Source organism: Nerophis ophidion, linkage group LG18, assembly GCF_033978795.1.
Source record: "Nerophis ophidion isolate RoL-2023_Sa linkage group LG18, RoL_Noph_v1.0, whole genome shotgun sequence".
Taxonomy (NCBI): domain Eukaryota; kingdom Metazoa; phylum Chordata; class Actinopteri; order Syngnathiformes; family Syngnathidae; genus Nerophis; species Nerophis ophidion.
In genome coordinates, this window is record NC_084628.1 from 12,135,664 (window position 1) to 12,147,959 (window position 12,296).

The 12,296-nt window shown below is 40.7% G+C and overlaps 1 protein-coding gene across 7 annotated transcripts in view; it reads left to right on the forward strand.

The window, feature by feature from the left end:
• kirrel3b (kirre like nephrin family adhesion molecule 3b) overlaps positions 1-12,296 on the forward strand; it is a 587,440-nt gene that overhangs the window by 504,383 nt on the left and 70,761 nt on the right. The window lies entirely within an intron of this gene.

Below are 12,296 nucleotides of genomic sequence, written 5' to 3' on the forward strand. Positions count from 1 at the left end.
ATCAAAATTTGAGAAAGCAAATTTTAATAAACTCACAAAATGATGACATTAAAAGGTGACAAAATGATCTGCACTAGCGGAAAAATCCGCCAAAAAGGGGACACACACGATATAGTAGTGTCGGCTTCCCTCTCATCCCTCCCTCCGCTGTGCGTGTATTCAACATTCCACAGGCTGCGCAGCACACACACACCCGCACACACCCCTCAGCCCTCAGTAAACATCCAATCACTGTTGCAGTATGAAAGTAAAAGAAAAGGAAAAGTTGTCTACATTGATCATATACTTGTTAGAATGGGTGTATTTGTGTAGTCTTATCTGGCATAAACACGTTTATCGTCGCGGACTTTCCGTGCTACGGAGTTCCTTTTTTTTTTTTTTTTTTACAACTTGACGAGAAGCAGTGACAGCGGAGGCTCTGAGCAGCAGTGGTTTGGAAGGCAGAGAGCCCCCACTGTCCCTGTAACAAGCTACAAGTCATTTATCATGCTGTTAATGACGGTAAAAATTAAACATATCCTGCTTAACAGTCCTCCTCTGCTGTCCTCTGTTCAGAGCGGAGTCCCTAGCAACGGCCCGTTTTACTTAGCAACGGTCTGGCAATCGACTGCTGGAATTCTTTTTCTGTTTTTCTTGTAATTCTACATAGTCAACCTTTAATGTTTCAATCTACATTTTGTAATAAACAAATTATAAGTTTCATTTGATATGACCAAGACATCTAAAAACAAAAACACTGCCGTTTTCATCAATTTACAAGCAAGTGGGCAACACACACACATTGGAGTGAATGAATGTTGTGCCCAGATGAGTGCCCACGTCCACTGCATGTGACAAACTGAAGACAAGTGACCTGGGTCTGACAGACCCCTACGTAAAGCCCCGCCCCAGGCTGTAGTCCTGTACTGTTGTCGTTTTTCTTCATGTAATCACAGCGGGATTTTTCTGTTGTCGTTCAAGCTTACTTATTTTCTGCTCCAGCTTCCAGCAGCTCACAAAGAGAAAGTTAACGCTCTGTAATGCATCCATTTTTCAGAGTATTTAAAAAGTGTAGTCCTGCTCCTGCATGTAGTAGTTGTAGCAATGATGCTACTGCTAGTACATCAGGGACAGCAGCTAGCAATACTGCACCTTTAGCACCAGCAAGCACTGTTTCTCCTGCACCAGCTCCCTCCGTCCCCCCAACAAGCGCTCCCCCAAAGCAGCCTGCTCAGCTACCCAGTGACTTAAATGGCAACGCACCATCTCAGCCAATACTGGGTGGCTACCCAAAGCATTTGGTACAACATTAAGATCATTCAATCCTGCCTGGTACCGCACACGACCATGGCTAGAGTATTCTGTGGTGCGAGACGCCTGCTTCTGTTTCCCCTGTCGGAAATATGGCAGCGCTGTTAATTTCCCCCCCCCCCTGAGGGATTGCCACCTTATTGTGGTCAGGGGGTTTGCGTGCCTCAGTGACCGTAAGAGTTATACCAGCAGGAGCTTAGTCTTCAGGTGGGACACCCAAGTTGGACAGGTCTGAAGGTAGAGGCCTGACGAAGTGCAATCCACTACTCCAGGTTGGGGTAGGACACATAGCTAAAGACACATTTCAATGAAGAAAGCATCGTTACTATAAGCACAGAAAAAAAAGTGCTGGAGCATGATGTGTACACATGATGCCCCCTTCACATTTCTGACTGCCCCCTCATATAAGCATGCCTAGAACCGCCCCTGGTAGTCAACCACATCTGCGGTCCTCTCCAAGGTTTCTCATTGTCATCCCACTGCGTTGAGTTTTTCCTTGCCCTGATGTGGGCTCTGAGCCAAGGATGTCGTTGTAGCTTGTGGGGCCCTTTGAGACACTTGTGATTTAGGGATATATAAATAAAAACTGATTGATTGATTGACCCGTGGGCTTCACGGTGGCAGAGGGGTTAGTGCGTCTGCCTCACAATACGAAGGTCCTGCAGTCCTGGGTTAAAATCCAGGCTCGGGATCTTTCTGTGTGGAGTTTGCATGTTCTCCCCGTGAATGCGTGGGTTCCCTCCGGATACTCCGGCTTCCTCCCACCTCCAAAGACATGCACCTGGGGATAGGTTGATTGGCAACACTAAATTGGCCCTAGTGTGTGAATGTGAGTGTGAATGTTGTCTGTCTATCTGTGTTGGCCCTGCGATGAGGTGGCGACTTGTCCAGGGTGTACCCCGCCTTCCGCCCGATTGTAGCTGAGATAGGTGCCAGCGCCCCCCGCGACCCCAAAAGGGAATAAGCGGTAGAAAATGGATGGATGGATGGATGATTGACCCGTCGATAGCGAGATGAGTCCATCCCGTGATAGACTTCCACCAATAAACGCAGCTTTGTAAAAAAAAAAAAAAAAGGTGAATGGTAGTGATAGCCAAATGACGCCTTTGTGAGTGTATGGCACACTCACTGGCCGTATTGACATTGTACTGGTAGTGTGTTGTTTCATAATGGCCATCCGCCATCTGAAACAACACCTTCGAATGAAATTAATAGTTAAAAATTATACAAAACCCAAAACCATTGAAGTTGGCACCATGTGTAATTCGTAAAGAAAAGCAAAATGCAATTATTTGCAAATCCTTTTCAACCTATATTGAATTGAATACACCGAAAAGACAAGATACTTAACGTTCGAACTGGTGAACGGTGTTATTTTTTGCAAATATTAGCGCATTTGGAATTTGATGCCTGCAGCATGTTTCAAAAAAGCTGGCCCAAATGGCAAAAAAGACTGAGGAAGTTAAATAATGCTCACCAAACACTTATTTGGAACATACCACAGGTGAACAGGCTAATTGGGAATAGATGGGTGCCATGATTGGGTATGAAATAATCTTCCATGAAATACGCAGTCATTCACAAACAAGGATGGGGTGAGGGTCACAGTTGTGTGAACAAATGGTCGAACTGTTTAAGAAAAACATTCCTCAACGAGCTATTGCAAGGAATTTAGTGATTTCAACATCTACGGTCCGTAATATCAAAAGGTTCAGAGAATCTGGAGAAATCACTGCACGTAAGCGGCAAGGCCGAAAACCAAAATTAAACGCCCGTGACCTTTGATCCATTCAAAAGCGACTTTAGTGTGTAAATGATGTACCACATGGGCTCAGGAAAACTTTAGAAAACCACTGTCAGTAACTACAGTTTGTCGCTAGATAAGTAAGTGCAAGTTAAAACTCTACTATGTAAAGCGAAAGCCATTTATCAACAACACCCAGAGACACGACCGGCCTTGTTGGGCCCAAGTTCATCTAAGATGGACTGATGCAAAGTGGAAAAGTCTCCTGTGGTCTGAAGAGTCCACATTTAAAATTGTTTTCTAAGCAACATTTTTTTTCATGGACGCCCCTGCTTATTTCAGCAAGACAATGTCAAGCCACATTTTGCCTGTGTTACAACAGTGTGGCTTCGTAGTAAAAGAGTGTGGGTACTAGACTGGCCTGCCTGTAATCCAGACCTGTCTCCCATTGAAAATGTTTGGCGCATCATGAAGCGTAAAATACGACAATTGAGACCCCGGACTGTTGAACAACTTAAACTGTACATCAAGCAAGAATGGGAAATAATTCCACCTGAAAAGCTTCTCCTCAGTTCCCAAACGTTTATTGAGTGTTGTTAAAAGGAAAGGCCTTGTAACACAGTGCCAACTTTTTTGCAATGTGTTGCTGCCATTAAATTATTTTTGCCAAAAAAAACAAAACACTTTTGCAGTTGCAACATTAAATATTTTGTCTTTGCAGTGTATTCAATTGAATATACAGTAGGTTGAAAAGGATTTGCACACCGTATTCTGTTTTTATTTACGATTTACACAACGTGCCAACTTCACTGGTTTTGGGTTCTGTAATTTGTATTTGTTTTTTTCAAACACGCTTTTTGGAGAGACACACACTGTCAGAGACAGGCATGGACAATCATAACGTGTTAAATGAAGTGAAATATATTTATATAGCGCTTTTTCTCTAGTGACTCAAAGCGCTTTACATTGTGAAACCCAATATCTATTTTTTACATTTAAACCAGCGTGGGTGGCACTGGGAGCAGGTGGGTAAAGTGTCTTTCCCAAGGACACAACGGCAGTGACTAGGATGGCGGAAGCGGGGATCGACCCTGCAACCCTCAAGTTGCTGGCATGGCCGCTCTACCAAGCGAGCAATACCGCCTGAATGACGTGGTCTCAGTAAGGCTCACTATACGCATGCTACCAATACTGTGGGACATCTGAGACGTGTTGGTTCAAAAATACTATAATACAATACTACACTATAGGGTTGTACGGTATACCGGGATTAGTATAGTACCGCGATACTCTAAAAAGTACCGATCCGCCTGTAACATGTAAACGTAACGCCATTGGTGGATCTACACTTAACATCCAATGTATTGTAAGTACAGTAGTCTATTTAGTCAATAATACTATGATTACGTCGATATGTTTTGACATCACAACATCTTCTTTTGTTTTGTTTTTTTAAATGTATATTATGTTTATAAAGTCAGGAAATATGTCCCTGGACACATGTAGACTTTGAATATGACCAATGTATGATCCTGTAACGACTTTGTATTGGATTGATACCCAAATTTGTGATATCATCCAAAAATGTATGTAAAGCATCAATCAATCAATCAATCAATCAATCAATCAATCAATGTTTACTTATATAGCCCTAAATCACTAGTGTCTCAAAGGGCTGCACAAGCCACAACACAAACCACTACGACATCCTCAGTAGGCCCACATAAGGGCAAGGAAAACTCACACCCAGTTAAGTTAAAGTTAAAGATACAAAAATGGCATGTATTACATGTATTCTTTTTGTGTCAGAATGATTAGTCGACTACATTTAGTAAGAAAAGACACTTATTTATTTATTAGTTAATTAATTCCACATGATGCAGCGGTCCAGATATTGACTTTGAAACCTGAGGCAGTCTGTTTTAGCAGGGACAACAAATAGTATTTTAGCAAAAATTTCACTCAAATAATCAAAGTATTTCTTATAGCCGTTACATATGTGTTAGTAAATGACTTTTTGTTCGAGTTGCACATTTCAGAAACACAACCAACAACAATAACAACAACATCAATGACTTTTTGTTCGAGTTGCACATTTCACAAACACAGCAAACAATAACAACAACAACAACAACAAACAATATTTTAGCAGGAATTTACCTCAAATAATCAAAGTATTTCTTATATCCATTACATGCGTGTTAGTAAATGACTTTTTTGTTTGAGTTGCCCATTTCACAAACACAACAAACAATATCAACAACGCCTTTTTTGTTACAGTTGCATATTACAGAAGCACAACAACAACAACAAACAGTATTGAAGCAGGAATTTCACTCAAATAATCAACGTATTTCTTATATCAAACAGAAGAATTAATATGTTTTAACAGAAGTGCAGATAGAACATCTTAAAAGCAAAAATAAGCCGATATTAACAGTTAATGAACAAATAGATTAATAATTCATTTTTTACCACTTGTCCTTAATAATTTTGACGAAAAAAATGATAAATGACACAACATGTTACTGCATATGTCAGCAGCTAAATTAGGAGCCTTTGTTTGCTTACTTAGTACTAAAAGACAAGTTGTCTTGTATGTTCACTATTTTATATGCAAACTTGCAATAAGAAACATATGTTTAATGTACCGTAAGATTTTTTTTGTTAAAATAAAGTCAAAAATGCAGTTTTTTGTGGTGCCCTTTATTTAGAAAAGTACCGAAAAAGTATCAAAATAATTTTGGTACCGTTACCAACATATTGGTTTCGGGACAACAATACTATACTATGATAAGTTATTATAGTTTTAAAAAAATAATTTTATGTTACATTGATATTAATAAAAAATATGAATTAACATATATATTACATATTAAATAATGAATATAATAAATATATATGTATATTAAAAACCAAAAATTGTGTACATATATATCAATCAATATATATACATATATATATCACGGCTGCAAATCTTTGGGAGTCCCACAATTCGATGCAATATCGATTCTTGGAGTCACGATTCGATAACATATCGATTGTTTTTGATTCGATTCTCGATTCAAAAAAGATATTTTTCCGATTCAAAACGATTCTGTATTCATTCAATACATAAGATTTCAGCAGGATCTACCCCAGTCTGATAACATGCAAGCAGAGTAGTAGATTTTTTTTTTTTTACAATAGTTTTTATAATTGTAAAGGACTATGTTTTATCAACTGATTGCAATAATGAAAATTTGTTTTAACTATTAAACGAACGAAAAGTATGACTTATTTTATCTTTGTGAAAATATTTGACACGGTGTGTTGTCAAGCTTATGAGATGCGATGCAAGTGTAAGCCACTGTGACAATATTGTTCTTTTTTTTTATTTTTATAAATGTCTAATGATAATGTCAATGAGGGATTTTTAATCACTGCTATGCTGAAATTATAACTAATGTTGATACTGTTGTTGATAATATTCATTTTTGTTTCACTACTTTTGGTTTCTTCTGTGTCGTGTTTGTGTCTCCTTTCAATGGCTCTGTTTATTGCAGTTCTGAGTGTTGCTGGGTCAGGTTTGGTTTTGGAATTGGATTGCATTGTTATGGTATTGCTGTGTAGGATTGATGTAAAAAAAAAAAAAAAATAGATTTTTTTAAAAATGAGAATCGATTCTGAATCGCACAACACATTCGATTCGATTTGTATTCGAATCCATTTTTTCCCACACCCCTAATATATATATATATATATATATATATATCCATCCATCCATCATATTCCGCTTATCCGAGGTCGGGTCGCAGGGGCAACAGCCTAAGCAGGGAAACCCAGACTTCCCTCTCCCCAGCCACTTCGTTTAGCTCTTCCCGGGGGATCCCGAGGCGTTCCCAGGCCAGCCGGGAGACGTAGTCTTCCTAACATGTCCTGGGTCTTCCCCGTGGCCTCCTACCGGTTGGATGTGCCCTAAACACCTCCCTAGGGAGGCGTTCGGGTGGATTCCTGACCAGATGCCCGAACCACCTCATCTGGCTCCTCTCGATGTGAAGGAGCAGCGGCTTTACTTTGAGTTCCTCCCGGATGGCAGAGCTTCTCACCCTATCTCTAAGGGAGAGCCCCGCCACACGGCGGAGGAAACTCATTTTGGCCGTTTGTACCCGTGATCTTATCCTTTCGGTCATGACCCAAAGCTCATGACCATAGGTGAGGATGGGAACGTAGATCGACCGGTAAATTGAGAGCTTTGCCTTCCGGCTCAGCTCCTTCTTCACCACAACGGATCGGTACAACGTCCGCATTACTGAAGACGCCGCACCGATCCGCCTGTCGATCTCATGATCCACTCTTCCCTCACTCGTGAACAAGACTCCTAGGTACTTGAACTCCTCCACTTGGGGCAGGGTCTCCTCCCCAACCCGGAGATGGCATTCTACCCTTTTCCGGGCGAGAACCATGGACTCGTACTTGGAGGTGCTGATTCTCATTCCGGTCGCTTCACACTCGGCTGCGAACCGATCCAGCGAGAGCTGAAGATCCCGGTCAGATGAAGCTATCAGGACCACATCATCTGCAAAAAGCATATATATATATATATATATATATATATATATATATATATATATATATATAGGTGGTGGACAAATACAATGTTTTTATTTCTGATACCGATGTTGGACACCGATCAAAACAAATCATACATGCTGCACTGAGGGTACCACCAGGTCACCCCGCATATTTTTAATTACATTTATGTCTTCCTCTTATCCGCAGTAAATGTACCACAGACCTTTTCCAAGAAGTGCTCACACCTTTTATAATCTGCATGAGTCACCAGGAAGCATCTCTTTCCGTCCCAGTAACTCATTAATGATTATTAGCCCTGGTGTGAGACCTGGCAACCCTGGAATAAATGACCTCATTAGCAACATATTCCCACAAGGAGATGTTTATATTGGGTGTGATGGCACGGGTTGCCTAGTGTAACGACGCCCTTAGGTATCCATGCAAAAGCAGGAATATAATACAAATATGCCATGATAAGAACAAGAGAGGGTTTTTTATGTTTTATTTTCAGGCAACATGATGTATACTTAACGTTGACAATGGGCCATTTTGAAAGCTAACAAAAGAGTTTGCCTGTAAGCAAGTGTGTGCTGATTTGAGGTATGAAAAAAAAAAAAAACATCAAGAAGAAAGCGTGGTGTGTAAAGAGTTTCCTTTTCAACACGCAGACGTTAACTTTGCATATCAGAAGGAACGGGATACCACACAATTCCCCCTCTAGCGCCGGATCAAAACCGGGACTTTCCATGAACCGCGATGAATGTCGTTGCGGAAGATGCGTCGGGCAAAGTCATTTCTAATTCCATTGTTTTCACGTCATTGGAACGTGCTTGTCTGCTTGCCGCTCTATAGCCGCAATAAGTAAACAGAATACACGATGAAAAGAAAGCGGATATGGATTGTTTTAATTAGGATTTTGAACAACTCCGAGCATGCTCGGGAACTAAATAACAGGCAGCAGATCATTTTTATGTTGTTCGCTCAAGCAAGATTTGGATGTCTTCCTCTTCTGTCCTCAGTTGCATTTACCTTTCCTCTCGCATCAATTGGCATTTGACATTCGTTTGTTTTCCTCCTTGAATAATTGACATTGGGTTTTTTTTTCCAAACCACATGAGGAATTCCAAGTAATTTTTAGTTAGAGGAGAATTGGATTGCTCGGCTTGTGGAAGCGTAAATAAAGTGCTTGTGTGCATATAGTCATTGCCCTGTCATTGTGGTCAAGAGTGAAGACCTTCAAACTGCCTGTGAACTCAGCATCTTCTTCAAACACCTTAAAGGGGAACATTATCACCAAACATTTGCAAGCGTCAATATATACCTCGATGTTGCAGAAAAAAGACTCTAAATGGGTGAATTTTGGCAAATTAAACGCTTTTCTGTTTATCGGTCTTTTAGCCATGACGTCAGAACGTGACGTCACCGAGGTAACACACCCGCCATATTCATTTTCACATTACAAACACCGGGTCTCAGCTCTGTTATTTTCCGTTTTTTCGACTATTTTTTGGAACCTCTGAGACACCATGCCTCGTCGGTGTGTTGTCGGAGGGTGTAACAACACTAACAGGGAGGGATTCAAGTTGCACCACTGGCAAGAAATCTGCCGCCAGACCCCCATTGAATGTGCTAGAGTGTCTTCACATTTGACCGGCGATGCTAAGACAGACATGGCACAGAGATGTATGGATAACCTGCAGATGCATTTGCAACGATTAAGTCAACGAAATCACAAAGGTGAGTTTTGTTGATGTTGTTGACTTATGTACTAATCAGACATATTTGGTCACGGCATGACTGCCAGCTAATCGATGCTAACATGCTACGCTAATTGATGCTAACATGCTATTTACACTAGCTGTATGTACATTTGAAACTAGATACCCACATTTAATGCGAAACAAACACTTACCAATCGACAGATCTAAGTTGCTCCAGTGTCACAAGATGCGAAAGTCCTGATCGTTTGGTCCGCACATTTTACCGGCGATGCTAATAAGGCAGCCATGCTATGGGCCACTTCATTAGGTACACCCACGCTATGGCCGAATAGCGTCAATAGCTATTCGCACCAATAGCTTCTATTTCTTCTTCAATTTCGTTTTCGCTATCTGCCTCCATACTCCGACCATCTGTTTCAATACATGCGTAATCTGTTGAATCGCTTAAGCCGCTGAAATCCGAGTCTGAATCCGAGCTAATGTCGCTATATCTTGCTGTGGTAACCGCCATGTTGTTTGTATTGGCAGCCCTGTATGACGTCACAGGGAAATGGATTGTGGTTTCGAAGATACCGAAAATAAGCTTTATTTTGGGATATTCCAGGACCGGTAACATTTTGAAAAAAAATTCAAAAAATACAACAAGCCACTGGGAACTGATTTTTATTGTTTTTAACCCTTTTGAAATTGTGATAATGTTCCCCTTTAAAGGGGAACATTGTCACCAGACATATATAAGTGTCAATATATACCTTGATGTTGCAGAAAAAAGACCATATATATTTTTTAACTGATTTCCAAACTCTAAATGGGTGAATTTTGGCGAATTAAACGTCTTTCTGTTTATCGCTCTCTCAGCGACGACGTCAGAACATGACGTCACATCGGTCGTCAACGCCATGTTTCCCTACCACATCGAGTCAAATCAGCTCTGTTATTTTCCGTTTTTTCGACTGTTTGCCGGTACCTTGGAGACATCATGCCTCGTCTGTGTTTTGTCGGAGGGTGTAACAACATAATCATGCACGGATTCAAGTTGATTTACGTAGAATGTGCATCGATTAGCAAGGCATGCTAATCGATGCTAACATGCTATTTAGGCTAGCTGTGTGCATTATGCCTCATTTGTAGCTATATTTACATCCAGCCTTTCCCTCATCCACATTTAATGCCAAACAAACACTTAGCAATCGACGGATTTAAGTTGCTCCAGTTTCAAGAGATGCGAAAGTCCCTCGTTTGGTTTTTACCGGCGATGCTACGACATTTATGGCAAGAATGTCTGGATATCCTGCGACACTCAAAGCAGAAGCATTCCCAACGATAAAGTCAACCAAATCACAAAGGTGAACATTGTTGTTATTGACTTATTGATCCAGTGTCAATGCTAAAGTCCTGATTGGTTGGTCTGCACATTTTAGCGGCGATGCTAACGCAGAATAGCGTTAGCATGGCCGAATAGCGTCAATAGCTATTTGCTCAATAGCTTCAGTTTCTTCTTCAATTTCGGTTTTGCCATGTGCCTCCATACTCCAACCATCTGTTTCAATACATGCTTAATCCGTTGAATCGCTTAAGCCGCTGAAATCCGAGTCTGAATCCGAGCTAATGTCGCTATATCTTCCTGTGCTATTCGCCATTGTTTGTATTGGAATCACTACGTGACGTCACAGGAAAATGGACAGTGGCATCGCAAATAGTGAAAATCAAGCACTTTAAAGCTTTTTTTAGGGATATTTCGGAAGATGTAAAATTTTGAAAAAAACTTCGAAAAATAAAATAAGCCACTGGTAACTGATTTTTATTGGTTTCAACCCTTCGGAAATTGTGATAATGTTCCCCTTTAAATATCCGCACCCATTGGTCCCTAATGACGAACATGACAGCTCCCCAAAAACGGATGTGCCATATTTTCCGGACTATAAAGCGCAACACCCACTACATTTTAGAAGAAGAAAATGTTTCCCTAAATTAGCTCCACCGAGAGATACAGTATATACAGTCGTGGTCAAAAGTTTACGTACACTTGTGAAGGACATAATGTCATGGCTGTCTTGAGTTTCCAATAATTTTTACAACTCCTATTTTTTTGTAATAGAGTGATTGGAGCACACAAAACATTCATGAAGTTTGTTTCTTTTATGAATTGATTATGGGTCTACTGAAAATGTGACCAAATCTGCTGGGTCAAAAGTATACATACAGCAATGTTAATATTTAGTTACATGTCCCTTGGCAAATTTCAGGGCAATAAGGCACTTCTGGTAGCCATCTAAAAGATTCTGGTTGAAATATTGACCACTTATCTTGACAAAATTGGGGCAAACTTCAGCTAAATTTGTTGGTTTTCTGACATGGACTTGTTTCTTCAGCATTGTCCACATTTTTAAGTCAGGACTTTGGGAAGGCCTTTCTAAGACCTTAATTTTAGCCTGATTTATTCATTCCTTTACCACTTTTGACGTGTGTTTGGGGTCATTGTCCTGTTGAAACACCCAACTGTGCCCAAAACCCAACCTCCGGGCTGATGATTTTTGGTTGTCCTGAAGAATTTGGAGGTAATCCTCCTTTTTCATTGTCCCATTTTGTGTAAAGTACCAGTTCCATTGGCAGCAAAACAGTCCTATAGCATAATACTACCACCACTTATCTTGACGATAAGCAGGGTGTTCCTGGGATTAAAGGCCTCACCTTTTCTCCTCCAAATATATTGCTGGGTATGGTGGCAAAACAGCTCAATTGTTGTTTCCTCTGACATCACATGGACAAATATAATCAATCAATGTTTACTTATATAGCCCTAAATCACTAGTGTCTCAAAGGGCTCCACAAACCACAACACGAACCACTACGACATCCTCGGTAGGCCCACATAAGGGCAAGGAAAACTCACACCCAGTGGGACGTCGGTGACAATGATGACTATGAGAACCTTGGAGAGGAGGAAAGCAATGGATGTCGAGCGGGTCTAACATGATACTGTGAAA